Here is a 16,744-nt window from a genome sequence, read left to right as displayed (position 1 = left end):
GGATAGAGGTCAGATTATTATGTTTACAGTTGTACATATATGTTATTGAGGCCTCATTTGGAGTATTGTGTTCAGATTAGGTCATTAGGCCAGTTTGCTCCCCTTTCCTCCCACATCCAAATGATGTGCGGATGTGTAGGTTAATTGTCCTCTGTAAATAACCCGTAGTGTGTAAGGAATGCAGGAGAAAGTGGGATAACATGGAAATAACGTAAACGGGTAATTGATGGTCGGCGTGGACTTGATGGGCCTAAGGGCCTGTTTTCGCACTGCATCCCTAAACCAATAAAAACTAAACCAAGCGAATCTCCCCGCTGTTGGCTCCAGCTGGATTTGCGGGGCTGAGAATGGTGAGGCCGCGTTGGGCCCGGTATCTGTGGTGCGGAGATTCGATCGTCGAGGATAGGCCCAGGGTGTGAATCCAGTGGAGCCCAGCCAGTCTCCTTCCGTGAATAAACAGACAGACCAGTGCTGCAATGTGCAATATTTATTCCACAATTAGCGTGAATCACATGAGAATTAACGAAGCAATGAACTTGCTCACTGGCTACCTTCATTGATCATATGGTTGCCAGATGGAATCCTGCTTAGTTTGTAATTTATTTATTGTCATGTGTACAGAGATATAGTGTAATGCCTTTTATGCATGTTATCCAGTCAAGGCATACTATACATGAGTACAATAGATCCTCTCCTGGAACAGTTCACAGAGAGTTGCCAAGTTCTTGCACCATCTTTCATCTTCCAAGTCTCTGAAAAATCCGATCCTGGCCCACGGAGAGTTGCAATTTCCTCCATTCTCACTTTAAGGCCTGTAGGCCCGGCGGCACTGGATCTCGGGCTGTCCCCTTGATCAAAGACGACGATGACCCACTCTGGTACTTTCAACTCGGGGGGGGCTGAAACCAAATTTCCAAGCCTCTACTCTTCCCCAGGTGAGGCAATGTTGACGGCTGGGGATAGTCAGTGAGTGGCTTCATCCCCTCTGCTCACTCAGAGCCTCAAGGTTTCCCGATCCCACCCTGACTGTCCCTCCTCCACTCAGGGCAGGCGGGAGCCAGGGAATTGCAGGAGTCAGTGCAGCGTTGCATCTGGGATCTCACCTCCTGGGGCTGCATCAGCTCGAGCTCCATGACACACCCACCGTTCGTCAGCCTTGGCCAGGTACACCGGACTCTGAAAGTGTCCACAGCCAAAGGAGGTAGGGGCAGCTGCGTAACATGGAGTGATGGAGGGCTGCAAAAGATGAGAAGCATAAAAAAGCACTGTAAAAGTAGCAAGATAGATAACGTAGATATTCTCTCAATTTTCAATAAAAACACACTTCAATTATTTGAGGAGGTGATGAAGGTGATCAATATTGTCAACATGGATTTTAGTAAGGCCCTCATGGTAGGCTGATCCAGAAGATTAAGATGCATATCATTATCAGTGACTTGGTGATATGGATTCTTAACTGACTTACTGGTAGAAGAAAGAGGATTGTGGTGGAAGGAAAATAATCAGGCTGGCCGTCTGTGACCAGTGGACCTCTTTGTTGTTTGTGATTTATACAAATGACTGGGAAGTAAATGGAGATGGGTTGGGTAGTAAGTTTGTAGATGACATCAAAAATGTTGAGGTCATGGACTGTGAGGAAGCCTGTCAAAGTATAGAGCGGGATGGATGAACATCGGCTACCGAGATGGATGGAGGTTAATCCGAGCAAGTTTGAGGTCGAATGTAAGGGGAAAATATACAATTAATGGCATGGCCCTTAGCAGCATTGAGATACAGCGGGATCTTGGGGTTCAAGTCATACCTCACTGAAAGTGGCAACACAAGTATATAGAGTGATAAAGGAGGCATGTGGTAGGATTGTCTTCATTGATTTGGGGGTATCGACTTAAGAGTCATGATGCAGCTTTATAGAATTTTGGTTTGGACTCATTTGGAGTATTGTGTGCAGCTCTGGCCACCCCATTACAGGATGGTTGAGGCGGTTTTGTAAAGGGTGCAGAGGAAGTTTGCCAGAATGGTGCCTGGATTAGAGGATAGCAGCTACAGCGAGAGGTTGGACAGACTTGGATTGTTTTCCCTCAAGATCTGGTTGAGGGAAGACACAGAAGTATACAAAGGAGGAGGACTGACAAAGTCATTGCCTTCCACCACAGTGAAGAATGTTGATTCCACTGTGGTGGATGTTCATGTTATATTCTACTGTGTATTGTACTCTTTTGTTTGTATGGCTGCATGGTAAGTCAAATTCCACTGTACCTTAACTGGTGCATGTGGCAATAAATGCGAACTTGAACTTGAACTTGAACTTGTATATACAAGTATATACAATTATTAGAGACATTGATAGGGTAGACAGTCAGGATCTTTTCCCCAGGATGGAAATACTAGAGGACATAGCTTTAAGGCAAATTTTTTTACACAGAGAGTGGTGAGCGCTTGGAACATGCTGCTGGGAGTTGTGGTGGAGGTAAATATCACAGTGGTATTTAAGTATCTTTTAGAAAGGCACATGGATATAGACATAGACATAGACATATGCAGGGAATAGAGGGATAGGGATTATGTGCAGGCAGATAAGAGTTGGCCTTGGCATCATGTTTGGCACAGACATTGTGGGCCGAAGGGCCTCTTCCTGTGCTGTGTTGTTCTATGTTCTATGTTCAATCTAGTGTCACGTCCAATACATTTACTGCACCTCCTCAGCTGTGCTCACTGGTTGTCTTGCTGACCCAGTTCAGATTAACCCTTTACCTGCGGTAACCATGCTATAGAGGGCACAGATGAAATTCACCAGCTGGCGTTGAGTTTAGTTTAGTTTAGAGATACAGCGCGGAAACAGACCCTTCAGCCCACCGGGTCCGCACCAACCTGAGATCCCCGCATATCAACACTATCCTACACACATTAGGGACAATTTTTACATTTACCAAGCCAATTTACCCGGGAGGAAACCAAAGATCTCGGAGAAATCCCCAGAGGTCACGGGGAGAAGGTACAAACTCCGGGACAGACAGCACCTGTAGTCGGGATCAAACCCGGGTCTCTGGCGCAGCAAGTGCTGTAAGGCAGCAACTCTACCGCTGCGCCACCGTGACGCTCGAATGTTTCAGCAGAGACTGGACAGGTTGTTTTCCCTGGGGTGGAGGAATGAACGGAGAACATGAGGGGGAACATGAATGAGGTATATAAAACTACGAGGGGTGTAGACAGAATGGACTGCAGGAATCTTTTCCCCAAATCAGCGGTATATAAAACCAGGGGACAGGTTTAGGGTAAGGGGGGGGGGGAAGAGATTAGAGGGGATGTGAAGGGGAAGTTTTTCATCCAGAGAGTGGAGAATACCTGGCACGCACTGCCCCAGAGAGGGGGGAGTACCTGGAACACACTCTTGATCCTTGACTGTGTTGAATGGGCTTCACCTTAAATGGCGATGGCTGGCCATGAACTGGTAATAGGGCCCTTGGACATCTGGCATATAATATAGACAGGATTGTACTGAACATGCCCAAAATGACCAGTCCTGTTTCAGTTTCAGTTTCAGTTTAGTTTATTGTCACATGTACCGAGGTACAGTGAAAAGCTTTTGTTTCGTGCTATCCGGTCAGCAGAAAGACAATACGTGATTGCAATCGAGCCATTCACAGTGTATATAGATATATAAGGGGATAACGTTGAGTACAAGGTAAAGCCAGCAAAGTCCGATCAAGGACAGACCGAGACTCGAGACCCAGTTAACCTGCCAGCGAGTTTGACATCTATGGCCTTGGAATTACACAGCCAGTAAATCCCATCAACAATTGGGATGCAGGGCAAGGAGGCGTTGGCATTGGGTGCAAGACGACCACTGGCCAGGAATGTGGGAGGAAAAGTGAACTTTACAGGCACCAAAATGATCAGATGGAATGTCCAAATGACCAGGCCCATTCCTTCCTCTCACTGCCTCAGACCAATGAACTCTCCCTGGTAGCTCCATGAGTGGATAAAGGGCCAGAGGCCATTCAAAGCATTCTGGCCAATGGGCTACGGTCACCGATGGAACAAACACGGACTCAGCCAATCCCCGGTGGCTGGGGAACCAAGGAGAAGCCACTGGAGTGTGAGGTGCAGCCTATCAAACGTGGGCACGGACAGGAAGGGGAGGATCAGCTCCACCCTGTAAGAGGAAGGGACACAGATGGATGAAGACGGAGTCTCCTTCCACCTCTATCCCTCGCTCCGGCTTCACGTTTCACTCCTCATCCTCTCTCCTCATCTCACAGCCTTTTGCCTTCTTTTTATCTCTGGCCTTTGTCCACCCATCTACCGATCAAATCCTCCCCCTCACCTATAGCCCCCTATAAATGTCAATGTATTGTGCCGCTCCCACCTCTCTTCCAGCTTTCTCCCTCCTACTAAAATCAGTCTGAAGAAGAGTCGCCTATCCATATTCTTCAGAGATGCTGCCTGACCCACTGAGTTACTCCAGCACTTTGTGACTATTTTTTTTGGTAAACTAGCATCTGCAATTCTTTGTGTCTACCAAGCCTGCAGAGGTCACAGAGACTTGGCGTGACCTTCAGGCCCTTGGCTCTATGACTCTATCTATGCTCGCATAGTTGCCGAGGTTCATCCACAGCCAATGCTTGCATCATTGCCTGGTATCTGAGCCCAGCATCTCTGCCGGCTGTGGCACCACACATGCTTGTTGTCCTTATGGAACTAAAGGGAGAGGATTGGAAGTTGATGGTTGTGGGGTCACTAGGGCCAGAGTGACGGTGGTCTGGGGAAGATTCCCAGCTGGAGAGGAGACGGGAACATCCTTTCACTTTCCCTTCAGGCAGAATCACTGACTAAGTTGCTGAACATTGCATCGAATTTTAAGCTTCTGGCCTCCAAGAATGGATGCAATAGCCTGACACTGGAAAGAAAACAAGTTCAACTGGTGATGATGTAATGGGCAAATGCTTTCCAGGGACTGCGTTGTTCCAGGGGCACGGACAAGAGGAGTCAGCGGGAGGCTCGCAGATCTCTGAATGGCCCTTTGTGTGTGTGCTGGGACAGGCATGCGGGCCTTTCTGCAGGGAACCGTTCCACAAACTGTGCCTGGTTTCAATCATTTTGCTTGGGGTGTGTTTGGGAATGATGAAATGGATAAACAGCACAGTGAGGTTCTCTGGTTGGCACCGTCTATTGTTAATGGTTTATGGGAACTGGGAGAGAAACAACTGAGAAAGGCAACACCCATTGTGTTGCAGCACTCCATCAGCCCCTCCATCAGCACATCCCCTCCTTTCCTCCATCAGAACCTTCCCTCGCCCTTCCATCAACATCTCCGCTCACAATCAAAGATTTTTCCCACCTCGGTCATTCCTTCTTGTCCTTACATACATACAGAAGCTTGAAGGCGTACACCACCAGACTCATGGACAGCTTCTTTCCCTCTGTATATCGAACTTCTGAATGGTCCTTCCATAAGCTAAGGTTCTGTCAGATTTACCTCTACCCCATTGCGGACATGGGACTTTGTCCCTGGAACAGATGTGCTACAATGCTGAGCATAACATTCTACAATCTGTATCTTCCCCTTTGATCTGCCTATTGCACTAGAGTTTAGCTTGATTGTATTTATGTGCAGCATTATTTGATCTGATTGGATAGCATGCTGGAGCAGGGTCCCTCGCCGGGGACCCCTGGAGAGGAGCTCTGACCACCGGCCCTGCGGTCTGCGGTGCTTCTGGCTGCGGCACGGCGGGGGCTTTAATTCTTCGACCGCCGGCCTGCGGCCTACACCAACCTGAAGCCACAGTCTCCGGTGGGGAAGCACCGATTCAAGACTTACCTGGACTTTATCTGGACTTTACCTTGTCTGAGCATCTTGACGCCCACGTCTGCGGAGGGTTGATGTCCCGACTACGGGGGGAAATGGAGGAGGACTGGCCAAATTTTGTGCCTTCACCACAGTGATGAATGCTGTGGTGGATGTTTGTGTTACATTTTTATTGTGTTTTTGTGTGTTCTTTTTTCATTGTACCGCTGCTGGCAAATTCATTTCACTTGCACTTTATGTGCAACGTGACGAATAAAACTGATATTGATATTGATATTGAACAGAGCTTTCCACTGATTCTCGGTACATGTGACAATAATAAACCTAAACCTTCCCTCCATCAACCCTCCCTCCTCCCTCCATCATCATATCCCTTCTTCTTTCATCAGCCCACTCCCTCCTTCCTTCCGTTAGCCCCTCCCTCCACCCTCGATCCAAAGCCTTTCTTCCAGAGGCTCTGCAGAGGAGAGTGGACCTCATTCCTCAGTGGAGGCAGAGGCAGGAGAGCCAGATACGTTGTGTCGACTTGCTGTGGTGCCGTGGTTTCACATGACTGCCGCATTTCAAGATTTTCTGTCAATTTCTTTGGTATTGGGAGTAATCCCTCATCAGTTGGTAGTTCTCATATACGAGGATCTCGGGAATGGTTTACAGGATGGAAACCAAAACATGCTGAGTGTTCCCTGTGTGGAATGTGCGCAGTGCGCTGTACCCCAGCTGTGGTTCATACACTACTTCCAGCTGTGGTCTACAGTGTGCAGTACTCCTCCAGCTGCAGTCAGTACACAGTGCACAGAGCTCCATAAATCATGTGCATGCATACACAATATTCCAGATGTGGTCTCTACCCAGTGTGTATTCCAGATATTGTCCGTGTGGAATAGTCCAGAGGTAGTACAAACAGCCACCCATGTAATGGTCTTTGCACAGCTGTGATCTGCACAGTGTATTGTACTCGACTCCAAATGTGGCCTCTACAGTGCATGCAGGTGTGCTCTGCACCGTGTGCTCCAGATGTGATCTGTAAACTGCATTTCAGGTGTGGTCCATGCACTGTGCTCCAGAGGTGGCCAGCATACTACGCTCCAGATGTGGTCTGGCACCTACTCTTATTCTTAACTCTGCCTCATTTGGTCATTCCAATATTGTACTTCAATATTTTTTGCACCACTTTGGATCTTGCACGACAATCTTGCAGTTTTGCACTCATCGTTGTATGTCTTGTTGCATTTATCTTTGTATGTATACTGTTTACTGTGTGAGGTTTCATGTGAACAGGGAATATTTATTCACCCAGTGGTGTACGTGACAGTAAACCAGTCTAAACGTGAATATATTTCGAAGTGGGGAATGTGCACAACTTCCCTGGGAACCTGCAGGAGGTTGGAGGTCTTGGGTTTGGGAGATGCTGTTGGGGGTGTTGAGGAGGGGAGGGGGTATTGAGGAAATGGGGGGGGGGAGGGTTAGTTGCTGTAGTGCTGGGGGAGGAGAGATTGAGGAAGGTTGCTGGTTCTGAGTGCCTGTTCAGCAGATGCCAAAGGCAGCAGGGCAAGGGTTAAAGTGCCGGGGTTCTTTGCAAGCTGGGGTGAGGCTCCTGCATGTTCAGGGGTTGGACACAGCTAACTCATTATTGCCAGCCTTCTCCGTGTGAAAGGAGTCGGTGGGAAAGTTCGGACCAGAGAGCTTTCCATCCACAGACGCAGAATTCATTTGAATACATTTACATAAGGTTTCCTTTAATTTGTGTCTGAACTTGAATAACAAATGGCCACTTTGTCGCTTGAAAGAATCAGTGTCTACAAACTCTTTTTACACCAGCTCTGGGAGCGGCGGGAGGAGGTGGTGGGCGGCTAAACCTAGGGGTGGGCTCCCCACGTTCCTGAGCCCAAGGGGTGAGCTGTCTGGGACAGTGACTTCCCCATAGACACTGTCAGCTATCCCCAGCACCCATCCACACTGTCCTTATCCCCAGTACCCACCCACACTGCCCCTATCCCCAGTACCCATCCACACTGCCCCTATCCCCAGTACCCACCCACACTGTCCTTATCCCCAGTACCCATCCACTCTGCCCCTATCCCCAGTACCCACCCACACTGACCCTATTCTCCAGCACCCATTCACACTGTCAGCTAATCCCAGCACCCATCCACACTGCTCCTATCCCCAGTACCCACCCACTGCCAAATATCCCCCCAGCACCCATCGACACTGTGCCAATCCCTCAGCACCCATCGACACTGCCAACTATTCCCTCAGCACCCTTTGATATTGCACCTATCCCCAGCACCCATCCACATTGCCAACTATCTCCAGTACCCACTGACACTGCCCCTATCCTCCCAGCACCCATCCACACTCCCAACTATTCCCTCAGCACCCATCCACATCGCTAGCCATCCCCCCCCCCCCCCCCCCCCCCCCCCCCCCAGCACACATTGAAATTGCCATATATGCCGCCAGCACCCATCCACACTGCCCCTATCTCCAGCATCCATCGCCACTGCCAACTATCCTCCAGCACCCAGTCAGGCACTGACAGGTCAGGATATCAATGTGTTCTAAGCTGATGCTGACACTGATGGCCAGACCCCTGCCCCTGTGAAGACACCCTGGCCAGTCACTCAGGGCAATTCGAAGGCTCCATGGTGGGATTGACAGGACACCAGCCCGGGTCAATGTTGAAAACAACATTAGAGGACAACACTGAAAACAGATGAGGACACAAAGTGCTGGAGTAACTCAAACAGGTCAGGCAGTATCTCTGGAGAACATGGAGAGGGGACATTTTGGGTCGGGACCCTTATTTTAGACTGAAAACAGCCCATCTGGCCATCCACTGGCGATGTGGGGACTTGGTATGCACGAGTTGCCACATGCAGTGCTTCAGTTGGTGGACAAACAGCTGGTGTTGAGACCCAAGGGCATGATCTGTATTCCAATGCAGAGTCATTAGAGCCACAAAATAACTCTGCAAACAAAGCCAGTCTCACGCTGGTCACCGCAGAGTTACTTGAGCCTTGCAAAAACTCATCAGTTCACTGAAATCTACCATGTTTCCTGGCCTATAGACACAACATGCCGGAGTAACTCAGTGGGACAGGCAGCATCTCTGGATAGAAGGAATGGGTGACGTTTCAGGTCGAGACACTTCTTCAGCTTCACCCATTTCTTCCATCCAGAGATGCTGCCTGTCCCGTTGAGTTCCTCCAGCATTTTGTGTCTATCATTGGTGTAAACCAGCATCTGCAGTTTCTTCCTACACGTTATGTTTCCTGCTCTGGGCTACACGTAGCTCCAGATTCCAGCAGTGTGTTCAGTCTCAATCGTCTCCTCAGTCCAGGGGAAGTTATGGCTGGACAATGTCCCCGCCTTGCCAATGATATTATTAGGAACAAATTCTGACTCCAGGGGACTATTTGGGGAGTCTTTGTGGCTTGCTCATTGCTCTGGGTCAGGTCTGTGGGCTGGACCAGAGACATACATGAGGCTGGGTGGATGGATAATTCCTGCCTCTGAGCCCCCACAGATGGAAACCATTAAGTCAAGAGTCAAGAGTGTTTAATTGTCATGTGTACAGTGAACGGAGCAGTGAAATTCTTTCTTGCGACAGATAATAGATATGTGAACACATATGTTATCTTATGAATAACACACAAAAAAAAGTATGGATAACACACAAAACAAAGTTCAATAAATTAAAACAGATTGGTGCAAATTAAAGCCCAAAGTCGCCAGTGCAACCAAGACAGTTCATAGTTCGAAGAAGAGTTGGTGGTTATAGTGTTCAAGAGGCTGATAGTCAGTTTTCAGATGCTTATACCTTCTTCCTGATGGCAGGTATGAAATGAGAGTATGGCCAGGGTGGGGCAGGTGTTTGATAATGTCGTTTGCTTTGATGGTGGGGAGGTCAGTACCCGTAATGGACCGGGCAATGTCCACCACTTTTTATAAACTCCTTATTTCCTGAGCGTTTGAGTTGCGGAACCAGGCCATGTTGCAGCCAGTCATTATGCTCTTTACCTGTAGAAGTTCAATAGAGTATTCACTGACATACCACACCTCCTCCATCTTCTTGTTCCCGATGTTGGGGAAGTCCAGGACAAGGGGTCACAGTTTAAGGATAAAGGGGAAATCCTTTAGGACCGAGATGAGAAAAACATTTTTCATACAGAGAGTGGTGAATCTCTGGAACTCTTTGCCACAGAAGGTAGTTGAGGCCAGTTCATTGGCTATATTTAAGAGGGAGTTAGATGTGGCCCTTGTGGCTAAAGGGATCAGGGGATATGGAGGGAATGCAGGTACAGGATACTGAGTTGGATGATCAGCCATGATCATATTGAATGGCGGTGCAGGCTCGAAGGGCCGAATGGCCTACTCCTGCACCTATTTTCTATGTTTCTATGTTTCTATGTTTCTAAGGACGTAGAGGCAATGATGGGCTTCCTTTATTGCATCAATGTGCTGGGTCCAGGATAGATCTTCAGAGATATGCACACACAGGAACTTGATGACTCTCACCACCACTGACCCGTCGATGAAGATAGGTTCGTATTTACTCGGCCTTTCTCTTCTAAAGTCAACAATCAACTCCTTGGTTTTACTGACGTTAAGGGCAAAGTTGTTGTGACACCAACCTATACTCTGACTCATCATTACCTGGTGACTTCTGATTTCAACATCCTTTCCACTGATCAGAAAGTCCCATCGAGATAAGAATAACGTCAGCAGGACACTTATGTTAATATAACACTGGGGCCAGCAAAAACTGTCGCCAGTCTGAACCATTGAAGCAAAGACATGGTGAGTGTGAGGTTCACAGTAGCTTCCCCCAAGGTGGGACTGTGGGGTGGGGAGCAATTAGTGCATCATATCCCCATAAAATCTGCTTTCAAAGCAGGATGAGAATAATAGAACCAAGGCATCTCCTGCAGACCATGTGTATTGTGTAGTTGCATGCTGCTGAAACCGCAATACTTCCAGGTATTCCAGATACTTCTGGTAAATGCACTGAGTCTGTGGTGAATGCACAGAGCCTTTTACCCAGAGTAGGGGAATCAAAAACCAGAGGACATAGGTTGAAGGTGAGAGGAGAAAGATTTATTAGGAACCCAAGGGACATCTTTTTCACACTGAGGGTGATGAGTACATGGCACGAGCTGCTAGAGGAGATAGTTGAGGCAAGTACGATAACAACATTTATAAGACACTAGGACAGGTACAGTACATGGATAGGAATGGTGTGTTAGGGTATGGGCCAAGCGCAGGCAGTTGGGACTAGTGTAGCTGGAACATCGTGGCCAGCATGGACAAGTTGGGCTGAAGGACCTGTTTCTGTGCTGTAAGACTCTGACTCTGGTGCTGAGGATGTGTTGAATTTAACCATAGAATGTGTGTCACCATGTGTACACAGACAGTGCGTCATTCTAGGTCATCATGCTATTTCAAGAATCAGATCGATCGATATCTGTCCAGGTGGAACAATATGTGCCCCAGAAATGGAAAATCAAGTCAGTTTTACTGCTCTACTTTGGCCGTTTCCAGTGTCAGAGGGTGAGTGTTTCAGCCTGGCTCTCGGTTTACATCATAGAACAGTACAGCACAAGAACAGGCCCTTCGGCCCATAATGTATCTGCCGATCGTTTTGAAAAATTCAACTCTTATCTGTTTTAACATAATCCTTGTTCCTCCATTCTCTACATATCTAATTTGCCTATCCAAAAAGTATCCTAAATGCCATTATCATATCTGCTTCAACCACCTCTCCCTGGCAGTGCGTTCCAGGCATTCACCACCCTCCATGGTAAAAAATTGCCCCACACATCTCTTTTAAACTTTGAACCTCTCACCTTAAAGCTCTGCCTTCTAGTATTTGATTTTGCCATCCGGGGAATAGATTCTAACTGTCTACCTTATCTATGCCTCATAGATCTCCCTTGAAACTCCAGTATTCCAGAGAAAACAATCCAAGCCTGTCCAACTTCTCCCTGTAGCTGAGACCCTATGATCCAGGCATAATTCTGGTAAACCTTCTCTGCCCCCTCTCCAAAGCCTCCACCCTTGTGATTGTGGTGGGGGAGAGAAAGCTGGAAGAGAGGAGGGGGCAGGATAATCGTGAAGCCAAAGGAAGGAATATCAGTGGAAGGGAACAGAGGGAGGGGGAAGGGGAGAAATGGGAGCACATCCAGGTGAGGCAAGCGGAAGATAGGGGGAGGGGAATGAAAAGGAGGGGTGAGAGATGTTTCAGTAGATTATTTACTTGAAATTGGAGAATTCAATGTTCATACCATTGGGTTGTAAGCACCCAAGCAGAATATGAGGTGCTGTTCTTCCAGTTTGCATGTGGCCTCCCTCTGCCAATGGAGGCGGCCCAGGAGAAAAAGGTCAGTGTGGAAATGGGAAGAGGAGTTAAAATGGTTGGCAACTGAGAGATCCAGCAGGCCTTGGCAGACCGAGTTTGGACGAGTCGACGCTTGGTCTTAGTGATGGTAACACATGGTGAAAGTTTGTGAAAGCCAGGCCTCGCGATGATAGGAAGGGGTTGACGTTAGACAAAGGGATTGGAGGACATCGGAGAACACGTTACCTTTCTCTTCCTGCGATCCTTCCAACTCAGCTCACGGAAGAGCCTGGGCGGCTCGCTCTAACTCATGGTGCTGGGTCAGGTAAAGCACTGCGAGTGGCTGGAGAAACGTTACCCACAGAGCCAGGACCTGCTGGGAAGAGACAGACCATGAATAGAAAGTTCACGCAAAAACTATATGTAACTAATTTGATTCCGCACACATTTTTTCCAGGAGAGTGTGCGAGATTTCAATTGCAATCCTTTTTAGAGGGGATGCTTTCAATACTGATACCATACCACCCATGTCCCCGTGTCTCCGGTGTTCCTTTTAATATTTTCATTTATACACTCATGCATCCCCACAATTACACTGTAGACTTGCTCTGTAAATGCCACATTGTAATCGCACCCTCCTGCCAGCAGAGGTGCTGCAGGTCATGGCGTTAACTGAACAACAGACATCTGCAGATGCTGGAATTCTGAAATGAAAGCGGAAAATATTGGAAATACTCAGCAGATTGGGCAGCATACGTGGAGAGAGAAACAAGATTAATGTTTCAGGTCGTGCGCCTTTCATCAGGAAAGGTGGCAACACAGCTTGTCCTTGTGGCTACTGGTCCAGAAGGGGCAACTGTCTGGTTACACAAATAGCCACAGGGCATTACGAGTGGCCGCTTTGTGCACTGATGTATGTCTGGAGCAACCATTCATCAAAAGATTTCATCGCTCAGTAGGCCCTTTAGTCAACGTACATAATGAAGAGTCTTCAGCGATACTCTGGATTTGAAAGTTTAGCATTATCAAGCCTGCAGAAGAAATAACGGGACGTCAGTTTAAAAAACATGAAAGGTCATCACTCTCTCTTTCTCTCTCTCCATAGACATTGTAGACCTATTTTCAGCATTATCTTAAAACTACATTGTCTAATCTTAATCTTATACCCACATAGAAAGAGACTCTCAGCCACGAATTGCACTCAACTACAACCTCGTGGCCCGACACCACTCCCACTCCACACTCCGCTACAATGCTGAGAACTATATACTGTTCTTCTGCACCTTCTCCCTTTGCTCTACCTATTGTACTTGAGTTTGGCTTGATTGTATTTATGTATACTCTTATCTAATCTGATTGGATAGCATGCAAAATAAAGCTTCTCACTGTACCTCAATATACATGACAACAATTAACCTGAACTTAAACTGCTCAGTGATGTTCCATCTACAAGAAGCAGGACAAATCCAACCCGGCCAATTACTGCCCCATTAGAGTCATAGAGTAATACAATGTGGAAACAGGCCCTTCGGCCCAACATCCACACCCGCCAACAATGTCCCAGCTACACTAGTCCCACTTGCCTGCGCTTGGTCCATATCCCTCCAAACCTGTCCTATCCATGTACCTGTCTAACTGTTTCTTAAACAATGGGATAGTCCCAGCCTCAACTACCTCCTCTGGCAGTTTGTTCCGTACACCCACCATCCTTTGTGTGAAAAAGTTACCCCTCGGATTCCTATTAAATCTTTTCCCCTTCACCTTGAACATATGTACTCTAGTCCTCGATTCCCATACTCTGGGCAAAAGACTCTGTGCATCTACCTGATCTCTTCCTCTCATGATTTTGTACACCTCTATAAAATCTCCCTTCATCCTCCTGCACTCCATGGAATAGAGACCCAGCCTACTCAACCTTTCCCTACAGCTCACACCCTCTAGTCCTGGCAACATCCTCGTAAATCTTTTCTGAACCCTTTCAAGCTTGACAATATCTTTCCTATAACATGGTGCCCAGTACTGAACACAATATTCTAAATGCGGGCTCACCAACGTCATATACAACTGCAACATGACCTCCCAACCTCAATACTCAATACTCTGACTGATGGCCAAAGTTCCAAAAGCCTTTTTGACCACTTTATCTACCTGCGACTCGACCTTCAAGGAACCATGCACCTGTACTCCAAGATCCCTCTGCTCTACAGCACCACCCAGAGATATACCATTTACTATGTAGGTCCTGCCCTTGTACGACGTCCCAAAACGCAACACCTCACACTTTGCTGTATTAAATTCCATTAACCATCCCTCCGCCCACCTGGCCAATCGATCCACATCCTGCTGCAATCTTTCACACCCATCTTCATTATCTGCAAAACCACTGATACTTTTGTATCATTAGTTTACTCCCGATCACCGCAGAGTGTTGGAATGGATCGTCGATGGTGCCGTCGAGCAGCACTTGCTCACAGAGGCTCGGTCTGAGTTCCACCAAAGTCACTCAGCTCTCAACATCATTGCAGACTAGGTCCACTCACAGACGGGAAAACTGAACTCCAGAGGTGACAAAAGAGCCACTACCCTCGACATCAAGGCAGAATGTAACTGCTGCCTCAGCCTGATGACCACATCTCCTGAATTAATGAAAAAATTATGTCATCGGATCGGCAACCCCCCCATCCCATTCTCGTTCCTAATGTGTCTTATTCTCTCCCACACGTGTCTATCCACTCTCCCTCGCTTTGTGTGGCCACTGACCTGCTCCAGGGGCAATTTACAGCAACCAATTAGCCTACATCAAGGTTTTGGATGTGGGGGGAAACCAGAACACCCTGGGGAAAGCCACACAGACAGTGCCCGAGGTCAGGATTGAACCTGTCTCCTGTTTGCTTTGGCAGAATAAAACTGACGGCTGGATTTACACATTTCGTAAAGAATCCAGAGATCCAAAGTTGCAAAGAATCTCTGCATTGTTCCCCAGGGAGTCAGCAAGCAGACCTGATTCCCTGAAACACACAACTGCCCAGAGTACCCCATCACCATTCAGTATTTCTCCACAACCTTACAAGGCCCCAGACTGCTGCGGTCTGCCAGTGTATCCCACTGCCTCAGCCGCTGTACCCACCCCACTGGACCCTTCCTCTCCCTTCCTCTCCATTCTGCACATGGTCTCTGCGTTTCCTCTCAGTGCTGAACCTTGCATCCCTCTCCCATCTTCCACACCCACTCCTTATTCCCGGCCTTTCTTCCACCCAAAGCCTCTCTCCCGCTCCACGCTGTACACCACCGGCACATAACATTGCGTCCAACCATCATCTCCTGGTCAGAGACAGAATTGGAGACACTGACGGAGAGACGGGGGAGAAGAGAGGGAGTGTTCCCTCTCTAAACCTCTCAGCATTTTCACCTCGTTCTCCAACTTCATGATGTGACTTGCTTTGATCAAGCTTTCAATCACCTGTCCTAATACCTCCTCATGAAGCATTGCCCACTGGTGCTCTGGTGAAGGGACCTTGCCACAATTACTGCAAGCCTTGGTTGGTGCGGCTGTGATGTGTTCACTGTCGCCCAGTCTGGCAAAGCCACTACAGCACAAAGGAAGAGACACTGGCTGTTGAGAGACTGGACCTGGTCGGCACTTGCTGCTCTGGACACAAGCATCTTCTTATACAGTGAAAGTGCAGAGTGAGTCGGTGGGCTAAGGTTAATCAATTGATGTTATTTTTAAAAAAGGACACTAAGTGCTGGAGTAATTCAGCAGGTCAGGCAGCATCTCTGGAGAACATGGATAGGTGACGTTTCAAGTCGAGACCCTTCTTCAGACTGATTGTGGTGGTGAGGGGTGGAAAGCAAAGATCCTATAGCAAGCATGATAGACGACTCCTGCTAAATGCAATGGGCTGACGTGTAGTACGCAACGGAGCGGAACGTAGGCCTTTTTTTCATCCATTTCCATAACCCGACCCGACCCGACCCGACCCAACCCGACTCGCAGTGTGATCAGCGTTGCGGGGGAACAGTTTGTGTTAATAAATTATAATTCTGAAAAAGAGGAGAAGATTTTTCCCAAATAACTTTCATTTTTTCGAGGATGTTTCTGTAACCGGCTTCCGTCTCCGCACTATTATCCTATGGGATCTTTGGTGCGGAGACGGAAGCCGGCTATGGAAATGGGGCCGAAAATTACCCATGAATCTGCCCATGAGCGTACTACGTCTTTTTCATCGAGTGATCTATCTTGCTCGCTATAGGATCTTTGGTGGAAAGCTGGAAGAGAGGAGGGGGGGAGGGCAGGACAAAGCCGGGCAAGTGATAGGTGGATACAAGTGAGATGGTTTTGTTGTTGATAGACAGACTGTTGGTCATAGGTCAGAGATAAAAAGACAAAAGGTGTGAATTACGGATAGAACTTTAATCCAGATTGTTAAACTGGATTTTGTGTTTTCTCTCTGCTCCAGCCCAGCCGGCTCCATGGCAACACCGTGAGATCACCTCAGCAGATCCCAGCCGAGGGAAGGGTTGACTTGTAATCTAGTTGTGAAGCCACCCCTTACTACGACGAAAAGATAGGGGGAGAATGTCTGAGCTGCAGGAAC

At 47.9% G+C, this 16,744-nt stretch overlaps 1 long non-coding RNA gene across 2 annotated transcripts in view; it reads right to left on the bottom strand.

Moving 5' to 3' along the window:
• Positions 1–540: 540 nt before the first annotated feature.
• LOC116989429 overlaps positions 541–16,744 on the bottom strand; it is a 94,523-nt gene continuing 78,319 nt past the window's right edge. The window contains exons 3-4 of one of the 2 annotated variants that reach the window (XR_004416244.1): positions 12,393–12,522; positions 541–1,236 (exon numbers count right to left, since the gene is read on the bottom strand). This is a non-coding gene — a long non-coding RNA (uncharacterized LOC116989429). The remainder of the gene's footprint in view (positions 1,237–12,392; positions 12,523–16,744) is intronic. The other variant, XR_004416243.1, reaches the window with a different exon arrangement.

This window comes from Amblyraja radiata, chromosome 29, assembly GCF_010909765.2.
Source record: "Amblyraja radiata isolate CabotCenter1 chromosome 29, sAmbRad1.1.pri, whole genome shotgun sequence".
Classification (NCBI taxonomy): domain Eukaryota; kingdom Metazoa; phylum Chordata; class Chondrichthyes; order Rajiformes; family Rajidae; genus Amblyraja; species Amblyraja radiata.
The sequence above is the reverse complement of the archived record's forward strand: the minus strand, read 5'-3'. Positions and strand labels throughout refer to the sequence as shown.